This window comes from Cololabis saira, chromosome 19 (genome assembly GCF_033807715.1).
Source record: "Cololabis saira isolate AMF1-May2022 chromosome 19, fColSai1.1, whole genome shotgun sequence".
In the NCBI taxonomy this organism is placed as follows: domain Eukaryota; kingdom Metazoa; phylum Chordata; class Actinopteri; order Beloniformes; family Belonidae; genus Cololabis; species Cololabis saira.
Genome location: NC_084605.1, coordinates 31448942 through 31465645, shown reverse-complemented (window position 1 = coordinate 31465645; position 16704 = coordinate 31448942). Strand labels below are relative to the sequence as shown.

Genomic DNA, 16704 nt, shown 5'->3' with positions numbered 1-16704 from the left:
ATGCGTCGACTACTTGTCAATAGAAGGAAAAAGAAAAAGAGTTAAAGGCCTCTTTGCCTCCACAGAACTGGATGTGTACTTAAATATTATCGGGGAAACAGGCAAGTGAAGCCATGATCTTCTCCCTATTTTTACATATTATGCTCTCACACACATGGTTTACGTCCTGAACAAGTTTACACTTCTCACCGTCTAATAACACCCTGGGGTTACTTTAACATCTGTATGTTTCTTCAAGATGAGTCCAACGCAACACATTATTGACTTGGTTCTTTTACCTTTTAACTACATTCATTAGAGAGAGGGATTTCTGTGATAAACACAGCATTTTAGGATATAATCAAGTGCCCTTTTATTTAAAAAGCAAAGTAGATATTCAAAAGGAAAAAAGTATAAAAGACACCAAATTTATCAATAACTTAATTGTCTTACTTTATTTGAAGTAAATTAAAACAAACATGGTCATACTGCGTAACTTGTTTATTTTGATTTAAGTTAGTCGAACACACCACTGGCAAAACTCAGTTTCCATGAGGATTCAGCTGAAATGTGAAGCCGTAAAGTGAGTGATCGGAGGTTGTTCTTTCTTAATATGACCAGATACGTTTAATTCAACTGTCATCTACATTTCTTTTTAGGACCATTTTGTTTGTTTTTGACATAATCTCCACAAAACAGATGAGCGTTCAGGGTTTCCCGATGCTTTCCTGCAGAGCTGAAACGTACAGATGTTGGAGCTACGGTCGCTGTGCAGCTGATACTCAACAGCTCATCTGCATCAGCGATGGGTCAGTTACTCCATCTCATGCATAGGTCTATTTAAGCACCAAGAGCTACACATCTCTCACCAGCCGAGCTTGCTGTTGCTCTGAACCCCCAATAATACCTGTTTCAAGGTTATTATTATTATTATTAGTATTGTTGTGAGAAGTACTCATTTTCTCATAGACTTCTTTTCTTTTTCTGTCCTCTAGCATTTTTTTTTTTTTTTTTTGGAAACAAAAGCCCTCTACTGGCCAAAAGGCATAAAGAAGATTAATGACACTTCCACATTGGCTTGACTTTTCAGAGCTGGATGCTATGTCCATCATCCCACCTTCGTAGGTTTCCCAAATACACAAATGTGTGTCAGCAAATGGGCAAATTAAACATTTGAAGTTAACTACTAAAAGAAAGTGTACTGGAAATGTAAACAACTTCAAATTGTAACTTGTGTAACTTAAAGGAGCATGAGGCAGGATTGAGGCAGGATTTATGAAAAAAATTTGTATACGTTTTAAGTTTTCTAGTAATAATGTCAGATGAAGCGTTCCAAACCAAAACGAATGAGCCCTCTAGTGTATCTCTCCATTAGGGCTGTTCGATTAATCGATTTTAAATCGTAATCGCGATTATGTAATTAGAACGATGTTAAAACGTGAAAATCGTAAAATCGATTTTTCACTTCTTTTTTTTTTTTACCTTGTCTGCACACATATTAATGATTGATACCATATTAATGATTGATGGAAATACCTCTCAATACCTGCGACAAGTGCCCCATGGGAGAGGCTCTTTAGTGTAGGAGGGGGCGTTGTAACATGCCACCGGGCATCCCTCAAGCCAGATGCGGTAGACCGGCTCGTGTTCCTTGCAAAAAACTTGCAAATGTGAATAGCAAATGTAATGACTGACATTACACACCTCTACCTCCTTCATGGGTTGCATTATTATTTAGCATGCAGAGACCCAGTTTAGTTTAATTAGAAAATGTCTTGTTTTATTTAATTGGAAATATAACTTACTGTATGTTTGCAAGTGCTGATTTGCTGATTTTTTTTTCAGAGATAAAACTTTATATTTTATTATATTTTTTTAAACTTTTTTTCAACTTATTTTACAGAGTTTTGCACTTTATTCATTCATTTTTGGTTTAATAAGAGCAAAGTTTGCACTTAAAGCCCAATGGGGCAAATGTTCAATAAAAAAACAGCATATTTGAAATCATTTCTTTGCCTTTTGTCAATTCACAAAATAATCGTAATCGTAATCGAAAATCGGATTTTGAGAGAAAAAAATCGAGATTTTATTTTTGGGCAAAATCGAACAGCCCTACTCTCCGTTGCCTTGAACAGGCTGTGTGCTGCAAAATGTGCTGCAATTCCGGACCGGAATTTCCCGCGCTGTCCTGCGGATGTGACGTCAAATGACGCTGCATGCGCGTTCTCGCGGCGCACGAGTAAACATTGGATACGCGTTTAAGTCATGGAGGCAGCTTCAACTTGAATTGGGACTGAAAACAGATGCTGACATGGCTCATTTCCTACTGACCAGGTAAGATAACATTGTAAGTCATATTTAGAGCTTGATTTGAACAGCGCTCCCGTGCCGGCTAAGCCGTTGGCTGCAGTACCCCCGACGGCCGTCGTGGCGCTAATGAGTCTCATTTCTTATTCTTGCCTCATGCTCCTTTAACCTGCAACAGTATGAAGCAACAGTATGGCAGCTGTCTTCTGTTTATCTGACTCTTTATCTCTTAAATGAGTGGATTTGGACGAACCAATTTCCCTCCAGAGAACCTGGTGTTCGTCATGCTGAGTCACAGTCTGCTGTAGATGTCTAACTATACTTAGGCACCACCTCAGGCAACCACAAATATCAGTGCACAGTTTACTTTGCATATAAGCTTCAACCTTCAATCACTACAATGTGTAAAATGAAAGTAATAATTAAAAAAAGAAAGTGAAAAAAAAAAGGAACACACACACACCACTCAAGTTGAATCCTGCGGGCCTGCAATCATTTGCATACTACATAACTACAGTACAACTTGGCATCAATACAAACTGAATGAGGCTTTAGGAAGCTCAATAAATGACTCAATCGCTGCCAATTTAACATCTTCTTTCCTGGCAGTAAAGTAGCCCGCAAACTATAAAGTGGTGAGGAAAGGCTTAGAGACTTTGGGTAAATAAGGGAACACTTTAGTGCTAAATCAAAAGGAGGGGAAACATTATTCTGGTTTGTATTCTTAAGGTTCTAGGGTAATCCTGTCAGTGTTGTTCCAGATACTTTTACCAATCAGCTGTCAGGTTAAACATCAAGGACAGAAACAGAAACAATGAACTGGAATAACAGTTACAATGATTATAGCTTTTTTTGGCCAGCTTTGTTCAGAAACAAGGACGGGGGATTGCAGAGTGTGGTCTGGATTATCCAGCTGCTGACGAAGCACAGTCCAATCTTACAACCGCTATCACGTAACATTAAACTTTTGCTTCATAGAGGGGCTTGAAAGCTTTACTCCTCGTTAATTGCGTGATTAAACGACCCAGACGCTTCAGATTTCCAGGTTTCAAGCAGGCTTTCATTACAAATCCTTGAAAATCTTTTATCTCACTGCATGCATGTCTTCATCTGCTCTACAAGCTTGTTTATGGGAACAAATGACTCGGTCCGGTGGAAGCGTAAATCAGTGGATGTGACTCCTTGCAGGGACTCTGGATTTGCACCATTAACAAGGACAAGTGACTCATCCACTCCACTCTACAGCCAGGCCATCAGTCCGTGCTGGAGAGGCTGGAAACAGGATCTTTGTGGGGGGCTCAGAAATGGAGTGATTGCATACGTGCAGGTTCTCTGGAAGCAGGGATGAGGACACTGACATACTGACTTAGCTGTTGCTCAGCATTGTTGAAAACAAACCACAGCATCTTCTGTGTATCAAATGTCCAATAATTGGCGCTGTAAAGTTGGTTTCTTCATAGTGGACGCTAGGGATGGGCGGTATGGACTAAAAAATGTATCACGATCATTTCTGGCATTTATCCCGATAACGATAAAAATGACGATAAAATAAATACCAATTCAACTCCATCTTTTTAACTATAAATCTATTAGATCCGCCATGTTTGTTACACAAAAACCTCATCAACGGGAATTTATTCTTCTTTCTGGCTCATTTCCTTACTTCCTTCCTTCTGCTCTCGCCCGCCTTCCTTCCTTCCTTCCTTCCTTCCTTCCTTCCTTCCTTCCTTCCTTCCTTCCTTCCTTCCTTCCTTCCTTCCTTCCTTCCTTCCTTCCTTCCTTCCTTCCTTCCTTCCTTCCTTCCTTCCTTCTGCTCTCTCGCCCGACTTCCTTCCTTCCTTCCTTCCTTCTTCCTTCCTTCCTTCCTTCCTTCCTTCCTTCCTTCCTTCCTTCCTTCCTTCCTTCCTTCCTCTCTCGCCCGCCCGCCTTCCTTCCTTCCTTCCTTCCTTCCTTCCTTCCTTCCTTCCTTCCTCTCTCGCCCGCCCGCCTTCCTTCCTTCCTTCCTTCCTTCCTTCCTTCCTTCTGCTCTTGCCCGCCTTCCTTCCTTCCTTCCTTCTGCTCTTGCCCGCCTTCCTTCCTTCCTTCCTTCTGCTCTTGCCCGCCTTCCTTCCTTCCTTCCTTCCTTCCGCTCTCGCCCGCCTTCCTTCCTTCCTTCCTTCCGCTCTCGCCCGCCTTCTTCCTTCCTTCCTTCCTTCCTTCCTTCCTTCCTTCCTTCCTTCCTTCCTTCCTTCCTTCCTTCCTTCTTCTTCCTTCCTTCCTTCCTTCCTTCCTTCCTTCCTTCCTTCCTTCCTTCCTTCCTTCCTTCTGCTCTTGCCCGCCTTCCTTCCTTCCTTCCTTCCTTCTGCTCTTGCCCGCCTTCCTTCCCTTCCTTCCTTCTGCTCTTGCCCGCCTTCCTTCCTTCCTTCCTTCCTTCCGCTCTCGCCCGCCTTCCTTCCTTCCTTCCTTCCGCTCTCGCCCGCCTTCCTTCCTTCCTTCCTTCCTTCCTTCCGCTCTCGCCCGCCTTCCTTCCTTCCGCTCTCGCCCGCTCCGCCTTCCTCCTTCCTTCCTTCCTTCCTTCCGCTCTCGCCTGCCCGCCTTCCTTCCTTCCTTCCTTCCTTCCTTCCTTCCTTCCTTCCTTCCTTCCTTCCTTCCTTCCTTCCTTCCTTCCTTCCTTCCTTCCTTCCTTCCTTCCTTCCTTCCTTCCTTCCTTCCTTCCTCTCTCGCCCGCCCGCCCGCCTTCCTTCCTTCCTTCCTTCCTTCCTTCCTTCCTTCCTCTCTCGCCCGCCCGCCTTCCTTCCTTCCTTCCTTCCTTCCGCTCTTGCCCGCCTTCCTTCCTTCCTTCCTTCTGCTCTTGCCCGCCTTCCTTCCTTCCTTCCTTCTGCTCTTGCCCGCCTTCCTTCCTTCCTTCCTTCCTTCCTTCCGCTCCTCGCCCGCCTTCCTTCCTTCCGCTCTCGCCCGCCTTCCTTCCTTCCTTCCTTCCTTCCGCTCTCGCCCGCCTTCCTTCCTTCCTTCCGTTCTCGCCCGCCCGCCTTCCTTCCTTCCTTCCTTCCTTCCTTCCTTCCTTCCTTCCTTCCTTCCTTCCTTCCTTCCGCTCTTGCCCGCCTTCCTTCCTTCCTTCCGCTCTCGCCCGCCTTCCTTCCTTCCTTCCTTCCGCTCTCGCCCGCCTTCCTTCCTTCCTTCCGCTCTCGCCCGCCCGCCTTCCTTCCTTCCTTCCTTCCTTCCGCTCTCGCCCGCCCGCCTTCCTTCCTTCCTTCCTTCCTTCCGCTCTCGCCCGCCCGTCTTCCTTCCTTCCTTCCTTCCTTCCTTCCTTCCTTCCTTCCTTCCTTCCTTCCTTCCTTCCTTCCTTCCTTCCTCCCTCCCTCCCTCCCTCCCTCCCTCCCTCCCTCCCTCCCTCCCTCCCTCCCTCCCTCCCTCCCTCCCTCCCTTCCTTCCTTCCTTCCTTCCTTCCTTCCTTCCTTCCTTCCTTCCTTCCTTCCTTCCTTCCTTCCTTCCTTCCTTCCTTCCTTCCTTCCTTCCTTCCTTCCTTCCTTCCTTCCTTCCTTCCTTCCTTCCTTCCTTCCTTCCTTCCTTCCTTCCTTCCTTCCTTCCTTCCTTCCTTCCTTCCTTCCTTCCTTCCTTCCTTCCTTCCTTCCTTCCTTCCTTCCTTCCTTCCTTCCTTCCTTCCTTCCTTCCTTCCTTCCTTCCTTCCTTCCTTCCTTCCTTCACGTTGTGCGTGGATTTAACACAGAACCATAAATCAGTTTCACACAAAAACATCATCAACGGGAATTTATCATTTTTACCGTGAGATGATAAATTCTTACCGTGGGGAATTTCTTGACGGTTTATCGTGAACGGTAAAATATCACCCATTCCTAGTGGACGCCATGTTGGACTGACAGCGGTTAGAGCTGACTTTCAAGGGCAACGCGGAGACGAGGCCATGAGAAAAGTATAAATAACTGCATGTTCGGTCAAAAACAATTGAAATAAGGAAACAAAAAAAGACAAACTGATCTGCTGGGGTGCATCACAGGCAGCACCATGATCGAATTGATGCTCCGAGTATGAAAAATGGTTTAAAAAGGTGCTGGCTAATGGTAATCTATTGGGTGACAGGAAGGTGAGCTGTTTAAAAGGTCTCTTTCGTGCTGCTTCAAAGAAATCAAAAACGCCAATAGTCATTAGGTGGCGGGAGCTGCGGTGGTGGATGGTGAGGTGCAGGGCAGCGGGGAGGCGCTGGTCTCTCCCACAATCGGCTATCTCAAAGGCTGCACATACCATGTGTCGGTACGGTGGGACAGGGAGGCCTCTGTGCCACACATCAAAACAGCTGGAGTGACTGATAGGGTACCTCTCCTACAGGCATCTGTGGTATGCACTGTACACAAGTCCTGCCATTGTGTGAGGGCCGGCGTTTTGGATTAGCAAACATGGATTTCAATTCCAATAACTCTTCTGATGTTTTTGCTCTGATCTCATTACATTGCCTAATGACGCTAAGGACAATATTTTTCCAATGTGCATACAATGTGCCAGTCAGTGGCAATTACCTGAAATAATTCTTGAACTGGTATAGAGCACTGACACAGTAAAGAGTCTAATCATAATAAGGGAGTCATATAATCAGTCCCAAACTTATTCTGGAGCGTGACCATGATCTAAACCTTACAGTCAGAAGAACAGCAAGATCAAAAACATGCTGTGCAGTGTTGTAATCCCGTCCCAAAACCTGGATGTCTGCATTGCAAACTGAAGAGAATCGACAAACAAAACGATGTGCCAAGTTCTTCAAAATGCTTTGCACAATCTTCTTGAAAACATAAAAAAAGCCAGTTTTTCTTAATGCAGGACACAGCCATGCGGCTCGAGAAGCAAATGGAACAGTTTAATAGCTTTGCCTCCCAGCTCCTTTACCGTGCATTCACACTGAAAGCGCCCGGCTGCCATTCATTCTCTATGAAAGCTCGCTGCAATAGGCGTCCAGAGCGTCAATTTGAAGTTGAGAGACTGGTGACTGGTGTTTTTACCTGAACTCTGCTCTGTGAAACACGTGACTGATGGTTGAGGAGCTCTATGGTCTGAACTATTTTATTTGCTACATCGATCCAACGCAAAATCATAAAAAAACTTGCTCATTATTCACAAAACACAGTTTAAACAATATGACCAAATCCGCTACTACCCGGTGTGTCAGTGTTCACCGTAGACAGCAACGTCTCCCCGATGGTTGCTGTTGACCCGCGGACCAAGGTTGTTAAGGAGAGCATCAAACTCACTCTAATTTACGCAGAAATAACGCTGAAATATAAAGAAGGCTTCCCAAAGTGCCATCCATGGTGAAGGAGGAAACCTAAGATGTGCACGCTATATATATAGATATAGATATAGATACACTTTTTTCCCTCCAGTTCTGCAGCGCAGCTTGAAAGCCCCGCCCACTGCAAGCGTCGACAGGCGTTGCGATGCAGGCGTTGCGATGCAGAAGTTGCGATGCAGAAGTTGCAATGCAGGCGTTGCGATGCAGGCACAGGCGATTTTTTACGCTTTTGGTGTGACTGCACAGTTAAGCCTGATTTATGGTTCTGCGTTAAACCAACGCACAGCCTACGCCGTCGCCGTGACGCCGTTGTGAACCCTTCGGACTTCTCCGTCACTCCATTTCGCCGCGGTGCAGTACCCCCCCAGAGCACTAGGGGCGTGCGTTCTTTTCCTGAATGGTTTATCGTCGTCTCTAGTTGATTCTTTGTTTAGCTTGTTTAGCTGTTTAGCTTCCGGCTTTTCCGGTCACAGTGAACAATGGCGACAATGAGATGGAAATTAGCTTTCTAATAAATCTGGTGTGCCCATCTTCTCGTTTCTTGTAAATGATCAATGCAAGCACATGTCCCTAAACTACTAAATAAATAAATAGTATGGAAGGCCATTGATAATGTTCTGTCCGTGTACAACAACAAGATGTGTAAAAATGGCGGGGATGGCGCAGTCTGGAACCGGAAATGCATTGCTACCGAGCAAACCAATCACAGCCCTCTCGGCCTGCGTTGGGTCTGCGTCACCTTGACGCGTAGTTACATTTTTTGGGAGGTGCACGTCAGGCTACGGCATAAGCTACCGAGAGACTCCCACGCCGGCTCTGCGTTGATTAAACACAGAAACATAAACCAGGCTTTAGCCCCATCGAAATCTCTGCAGAGCTGCCGTCAGATGTTTACAGCCGAATATACCGTTTGACAGCAGTCGCTGGGTTAATACAAACGGCTGGTTGGTGGTAGCATGAGGATTACAGATGAGGAAGTAATAACGGCTAGCCATTGGCTGAACCGACTGTCAATCAATCATATTAGAAATAAACTCAACGCGTTATATAAACTCTCTTGGCGTGGTACAAAAAAACCCTCAAAGTCGTCATGGTTGTGAAATCAAACGATTGAGACCGAAAGATTTTTCTGAACCAGGCTGTAAATATATTTATTTCTGCTCTAAATTTGGACATTTTAACTTGGGAGTTAATAGAGATTGACTCGCTTTTGGAGCCAGCCCCCAGTGGTCAGTTGAGGAACTGCAACAAAGCTTAGTTCATGAGCCTCAACCTGGAAATTCGATGTTTGGTACTTGTATCAGATGTTTACGTTGGACGCATCCTCAGTGTTGCTGTCCATTGAGTTTGAAGCGGAAAATTAAACTTTTCACGCTTCAACATGGCTTCCATCCAATTAAAATGCAGCTACACAGCTGAAACCATCCAAGAGAAGTTGTCCACAGGGCAGGACTGTTTAAAAGCATGCGGTTTACTTTGTAGCAAGCGGGAAGAATCTGATTGGTTGTTTATAATGAAGCCACGCCAGAAACACCCACCATCAAGCGCTGAGGGACGGGAGACCGTGAGAGCCACACAACACTCCCTTAAATTAATCAAATATTCCATTCTGAAACCGATATTTCAACATGAAAACATTACTTAGTCATGATTCTGCAGAGGCTGAGAGAACAAGATTTTAATGGACGGTGACCATTCTGTCAAGTTGTTCAAAAGTCTCTAAGATTCGTGTCTGTTTTTTTACAGGCTCTCTTAAATCTATATTGGTTACCGTTATTTAGACAGCATCATTACTTTATGTATCCCCTCTAACTTCGCCCACTGAAACCTCTTGGAAAAATACCCCAAAAAGCACAAAAGACATGCATCTGCTTTCATACATTCCAACTCCATAGAAGCAAAGCAGCCAACAATTTCAGCGGCTTCATGTCAGCTGGCAAAGGCTGCTGGCCAGCGTGACTCAGAGCACTGTGCTCCTGCTTTGAGTGGCTATAGAAATCACACAAGTCCACACACATGCACACGGCCAATGTTAGATGCAGGACAGACTGTACCACTGACAGGTTGTGTAACTGTGGATTTAATAGCACGACCAGCGGTGGAAGTGACCCTCGACCCCTGCCTCTGGCGCTGCAGTTTGTCATTACCGATCCTGCCACGGTCACTGCTGATAGACTAGCGATTGTGCCCCGAGGTTCGGGCGGGCCAGAATAGTGGGCCGCTGCAGGTTCGTGCGGCAAGTGGGCCACCGAATGCATCGTAACGCTGTCGGATGTTGTTTGCGGAGATCCAGAAATGTTAAATATTCATCTAACAGATGACAAAGGACAAGGCGAAACAGAATGTCGCTGAGTTTCAATAACGATGTGACTTATGAAACAGCAGCAGCTCCATCTTCTGTTCTGCGTTTTTCTCTCATGGGATCAGAAATTACTTTGAAGAAGCATCTGATCCCAACTCCGATGCCAAAGGCAATGGTTGCCAAAGCAACAGCCTCCAATTATGAAGTCTGAGTTGTTCGATAATAAATATCTTGCTTTTTAAGTACATGCATATGAGCAAAAGGAAATAAATGTGGGGAACACTCTCTAACATGCAGATCAGGAGGGGAAAATCCCTTTTTTTCCCAGAATTAACTTAGCACTGGCCTTTTTCTGCGGTAAGGTGATTATTCAAGCAGCTATTATCAATTATAATTTAATATTTTCAAAGAGTATCTAAAGCAAGTAATGAAAACAAATAGAAGAAAATAAAACCTACACTTGCCGTGTTTCCATCCGCGCAAAACCCAATTATGGAATGGAAACGACTCTGATTCAAAAAACTCTCAATTATCGCAAAAACCTGTTAAAAGCTTTCACAAGGTGGTTTTTCAGGCAATTTGATCGCAAATGTTTAATGGAAATGCTTTTTTTTGCATTTGCACGTCTGCAAATCTGGTTTCCAGCTGTTTTGGGCCTCACTAATATGATGTACTTATTAATCATTATGCATTGCTGCATTACACAAGGGCTTTGCCTCTGAATAGGCATTTGAATGATCATCCGCTGCCTTTGTCATCTGAATATTTTGTCACCAGCGGTAGCGACAACCGCAATAATTAATAATAAGACTAAATATGTTTCTATCCATCTTCTTCTAAGATTTTCTTTTTCGCTGTTTTGGAGAGAAGTCTCTCAGGACAAAGACTTTAAACAGACGCTTTACACGCCTGCACTGAACCACCACCCGATCGACCATCACGGGGTTGTAAGCTGTCAATCCTCAAAGGGCTGTTTACAAAGGTATGAAATCTGAAATCGTTGACTGTAAACAGAATATATTGACTGAACCTGAATGGCCCAGCTTAATTTTAAATTAGCTAAACTAGATTAGTGTTTGTTCAACACCTGACAGCTCACAGAAGACGAGAGCTGCTTTTAGCTGTGTGTACTGCAGACTTAAAATGACATGAACATTTCATCTTTCCACAACAGGAAGGGCCTCAGTGGATTGAAGTGTTGTCTGAAGGATGTTTTCTATTCAGCTCATAAACTACTATGATATAAAGCCAGGAGATTTCCAGGTTTTCCCCGTAGCATCGACAGTCAGGACAGTCTGTACTGATCCAATATTACACTCATACATTACTCTCATGCAGGAATAGTGGTGGGAAATGGCAACTGAGGGTTACTGTAAGGCCAGGTCTTGTCAATGCCCTTGAGTAGCAGATGATTTACTGCAGAGAAAAACATTGTTCACGATAAGAAGCCAATTTAACAGAAATGCTAATGTGGCTGGAAATGTTCTCAGGAATCATGGTTATTGTAGAAAATGAACAGCTTTTGTTGGAGGTTCTTAAATCAGTCTCATGTAATGGCAAAGGTGGCAATGAAACCAAAAGCATGAGTGTGTGTGTCAGTTTTTTTTTTCTTTAAAAGATGGTCAAGCCTTACAGCCCCCTCCTTGAACCGCCACCTTACCGTGGTGGAGGGGTTTGAGCACCCGAATGATCCTAGGAGCTATGTTGTCCGGGGCTTAATGCCCCTGGTAGGGTCTCCCATGGCAAACAGGTCCTAGGTGACGGGTCAGACAAAGAGCGGTTCAAAGCCCCTTATGAAGCAAGAACCATCAAGGAAGTGTACGTCGCCCGGACTGGCGTTACCGGGGCCCCACCCTGGAGCCAGGCCTGGGGTCGGGGCTCGCAGGCGAGCGTCTGGTGGCCGGGTCTTGGCCCACGGGACCCGGCCGGGCGCAGCCCGAAGGAGCGACGTGGGCCCGCCCTCCCGTAGGCCCACCACCCGCGGGAGAGTTCATAAGGGGAAGGTGCCGTGCGATTTGGGTGGCAGCCGTGGGCGGGGGCCCCGGCGACCCAATCCCCGGACGACGACTCTGGCTTTAGGGACATGGAATGTCACCTCGCTGGGGGGGAAAGAGCCTGAGCTTGTGCGGGAGGCTGAGAGGTACCGACTAGAGATAGTCGGGCTCACCTCCACGCACAGCCTGGGCTCTGGAACCCAACTCCTTGAGAGAGGTTGGACTCTCTTCCACTCTGGAGTTGCCCATGGTGAGAGGCGGCGAGCTGGTGTGGGCTTGCTAATAGCTCCCCAGCTCAGCCGCCATGTGTTGGAGTTCTCCCCACTTAGCGAGAGGGTCGCTTCCCTGCGCCTTCGGGTCGGGGATAGGTCTCTCACTGTCGTTTCGGCCTACGGGCCGAACGGCAGTGCAGAGTACCCGGCCTTCCTGGAGGCCCTGGGAGGGGTGCTGGAAAGTGCCCCAACTGGGGACTCCATTGTTCTGTTGGGGGACTTCAACGCTCACGTGGGCAGCGACAGTGTTACCTGGAGAGGTGTGATTGGGAGGAACGGCCTCCCCGATCTGAACCCGAGTGGTGTTTTGCTGTTGGACTTCTGTGCTAGCCACAGTCTGTCCATCACGAACACCATGTTCGAGCATAAGGGTGTCCATCAGTGCACGTGGCACCAGGACACCCTAGGCCGGAGGTCAATGATCGACTTTGTTGTCGTTTCATCTGACCTTCGGCCGTATGTCTTGGACACTCGGGTGAAGAGAGGGGCTGAGCTGTCAACTGATCACCACCTGGTGGTGAGTTGGATCCGCTGGCAGGGGAGGAAGCTGGTCAGACCTGGAAGACCCAAGCGTATCGTGAGGGTCTGCTGGGAACGTCTGGCAGATTCCCCTGTCAGGGAGGTCTTCAACTCCCACCTCCGGGAGAGCTTTGACCGGATTCCGAGGGAGGCCGGAGACATTGAGTCCGAATGGACCATGTTCTCCACTTCCATTGTTGACGCGGCCGTCCAGAGCTGCGGCCGTAAGGTCTCCGGCGCCTGTCGCGGCGGCAATCCCCGAACCCGGTGGTGGACACCGGAAGTAAGGGATGCCGTCAAGCTGAAGAAGGAGTCCTACCGAGCCTGGCTAGCTCGGCGGACTCCCGAGGCAGCTGACGGGTACCGGCAGGCCAAGCGGACTGCGGCCCGGGCGGTCGCGGAAGCAAAAACTCGGGTCTGGGAAAAGTTCGGGGAGGCCATGGAGGAGGACTACCGGTCGGCCTCGAGGAAATTCTGGCAAACCATCCGGCGCCTCAGGAGGGGGAAGCAGTGCTCCACCAACACTGTTTACAGTGGAGGAGGGGAGCTGTTGACCTCGACTGGGGACATCGTCGGGCGGTGGAAGGAATACTTCGAGGATCTCCTCAATCCCGCTGACACGCCTTCCGTCGAGGAAGCAGAGGCTGAGGATTCAGAGGTTGATTCATCCATCACCCAAGCTGAAGTCACTGAGGTAGTTCGGAAGCTCCTCAGTGGCAAGGCACCGGGGGTGGATGAGATCCGCCCTGAGTACCTCAAGTCTCTGGATGTTGCGGGGCTGTCGTGGCTGACACGCCTCTGCAGCATCGCGTGGCAGTCGGGGACAGTGCCTCTGGACTGGCAGACCGGGGTGGTGGTCCCTCTCTTCAAAAAGGGGGACCGGAGAGTGTGTTCCAACTACCGGGGAATCACACTCCTCAGCCTCCCGGGGAAAGTCTATTCCAGGGTGCTGGAGAGGAGAATTCGGCCGATAGTCGAACCTCGGATTCAAGAGGAACAATGCGGTTTTCGTCCCGGTCGTGGAACACTGGACCAGCTCTACACCCTCCGCAGGGTGCTCGAGGGCGCATGGGAGTTTGCCCAACCAGTCCACATGTGTTTTGTGGACTTGGAGAAGGCTTTCGACCGTGTCCCACGTGGCATCCTGTGGGGGGTGCTCCGAGAATATGGGGTCGGAGGCCCTCTGCTGAGGGCTGTACGGTCCCTGTATGACCGGAGCAGGAGCTTGGTTCGCATTGCCGGCAGTAAGTCAGACCTGTTCCCGGTGCGTGTTGGACTCCGGCAGGGCTGCCCTTTGTCACCGGTTCTGTTCATTATTTTTATGGACAGAATTTCTAGGCGCAGCCAGGGGCCGGAGGGGGTACGGTTCGGGAGCCACTTGATTTCATCTCTGCTTTTTGCAGATGATGTGGTCTTGTTGGCTCCCTCGAGCCAGGACCTTCAGCATGCACTGGGGCGGTTTGCAGCCGAGTGTGAAGCAGCTGGGATGAGAATCAGCACCTCTAAGTCTGAGGCCATGGTTCTCGACCGGAAAAAGGTGGCTTGCACCCTCCAGGTCGGGGGAGAGTTCCTGCCTCAGGTGGAGGAGTTCAAGTATCTTGGGGTCTTGTTCACGAGTGAGGGGAGAACGGAGCGCGAGATCGACAGGCGGATCGGTGCGGCGGCCGCAATAATGCGGTCATTGTATCGGTCCGTTGTGGTGAAGAGGGAGCTGAGCCGAAAGGCAAAGCTCTCAGTTTACCGGTCGATCTACGTTCCCACCCTCACCTATGGTCATGAACTCTGGGTCATGACCGAAAGAACGGGATCCCGGATACAAGCGGCCGAAATGAGTTTCCTCCGCAGGGTGGCGGGGCGCTCCCTTAGAGATAGGGTGAGGAGCTCTGTCACCCGGGAGGAGCTCGGAGTAGAGCCGCTGCTCCCCCACATCGAGAGGAGCCAGCTGAGGTGGCTCGGGCACCTGTATAGGATGCCCCCTGGACGCCTCCCTCGTGAGGTGTTCCGGGCATGTCCCACCGGGAGGAGGCCCCGAGGAAGACCCAGGACACGCTGGAGTGACTACGTCGCTCGGCTGGCCTGGGAACGCCTTGGAGTCCCCCCGGAAGAGCTGGAGGAGGTGTCCGGGGAGAGGGAAGTCTGGGGATCCCTGCTCCGACTGCTGCCCCCGCGACCCGGACTCGGATAATGCGGTGGACAATGGATGGATGGATGGATGGATGGATGGCTGGAAATGTTCTCAGGAATCATGGTTATTGTAGAAAATGAACAGCTTTTGTTGGAGGTTCTTAAATCAGTCTCATGTAATGGCAAAGGTGGCAATGAAACCAAAAGCATGAGTGTGTGTGTCAGTTTTTTTTTTCTTTAAAAGATGGTCAAGCCTTACAGCTTCATGGGAACGTGCTAAAAAGGGAGTGACTCGTATTTTGAATAAAAGAACAAACGTGTTTTATGAGAAATAAACAAAATTGAATGCCTTCAAGAGCAAGTTCAATCTGTTGTGCAAAGTTGCTTATGTTCAGAGGAAATCTCTTTTCAGCAGGTAAAACGGTAAATAACACCCGCAAAATCATAAGGCTTTTCATATGAAAACGTAGACGACTTGCAATCCATTTGTGGAAGCATTTTTGATACGATGGTGATTTTTATGAGTTTTCTCTCATAAATAGGCAGAATGTTCCTGTCCCTTGTGCACACGCTTGTATTTTTTCATGGCATAACTCGGCCATTAGAGTCACCCTGATGCACCTCATATATTTGCTATTCATAACAGGAAGAATATGCCTTGAATGACTGCACATATTTCTTTGACAATTGTTTGCACAGCGATTGTTCCAGTCTATTTTGGAATTCCGCTTTATGTCTTTTGAGTTTAATCCTGCTCAATAAGATCAAAGAAGGAAGCGATTTTCATTCATGGATTTTCAAACATCCCTCGGCCCTTGGGCATGTTTCTCCAGATAGCCTCACAATGAAGAAGGACAAAACATGGACGTGAAGCAGCAGACTCAAGCCCAAACCCAGATACAGCTCGGTGGATCTCTTTTAGGCACACATCCTATAACATGACGTATTATAATATTAACTGATATTCTCGTTCCGTGTCAGTATTCAGCCATTTTCATTTCTCAAACTTGGAAAGCTGAGATAAAATGACAGCTTTGGATTCAAACACTGTGCAAACACTTAATTATACCCACATGCATCCCCAACACACTGCACACGCACTACGAACATCATACACCAAATTTATTCAACGGAAATACCGGAATACCCCCCCTTTTCTTTTTCTTCTCCTGCTTTTAAATACCTGCCTGTCTTATGTCTCTTTCTTCCCGAAAACATTATACATTTGTTCACAAACACTACAGCACATCACACACTCACCAAACTGCACCCATCACTGTCTTTTCTTTCCTACTTTTCCACGTTCGGTGATCTTTGTCCTCTTTGGCAGAAATACATTTTTTTTTTCCAATTCTTTTTTCCCTTTTTTTCTCTTTTACTTGAGGGAACAATAAAATATAGTAGACTGCCAAGAGGAATGGTGAAGGAAAGACACTCACGCACACACCCATTCACACATACACACAGAAAAACCCTTTGTTTGAAGATTAAAATGCATATATACTGTACTGTATGCTTTAGCTTTTACCAAACTTGGTATTAATGCAGACAAGGGTAAAAAAAAAAAAAAAATGTGCATATAAACAAAAATGCAGCTTAACTTTTGACAGCCTGCCTGTCGAGACACTTTACATCCTCAAAATTCACATTTTGCGCCACACACTTCAGCTCTAGTGTGCAAGCGTGCGTGCGTGCTGGGCACCACATAAAGCACATTTTAGTTTGGAAAGCACTTAAAAACGCTCAACCTTGCTGGAGCACAGCTGGTCAGGTGGTTAATTTATCCACAACAACACAGGGACGTCGAGCCGAGACGACGTGAAGTGTGTGAAGAAGCAGGGCCTAAATAGATCCAGAAAGTGCTTGTAAATTCCTGGAGAACTTACACACACACACACGCACACGCACACACACACGGGGGTGGGAAAA

General features: G+C 47.3%; 1 protein-coding gene across 8 annotated transcripts in view; it reads right to left on the bottom strand.

Moving 5' to 3' along the window:
• Positions 1–16704, bottom strand: part of pald1a (phosphatase domain containing paladin 1a) — a 90023-nt gene that overhangs the window by 2465 nt on the left and 70854 nt on the right. The gene's annotated exons all lie outside the window — the stretch shown is intronic.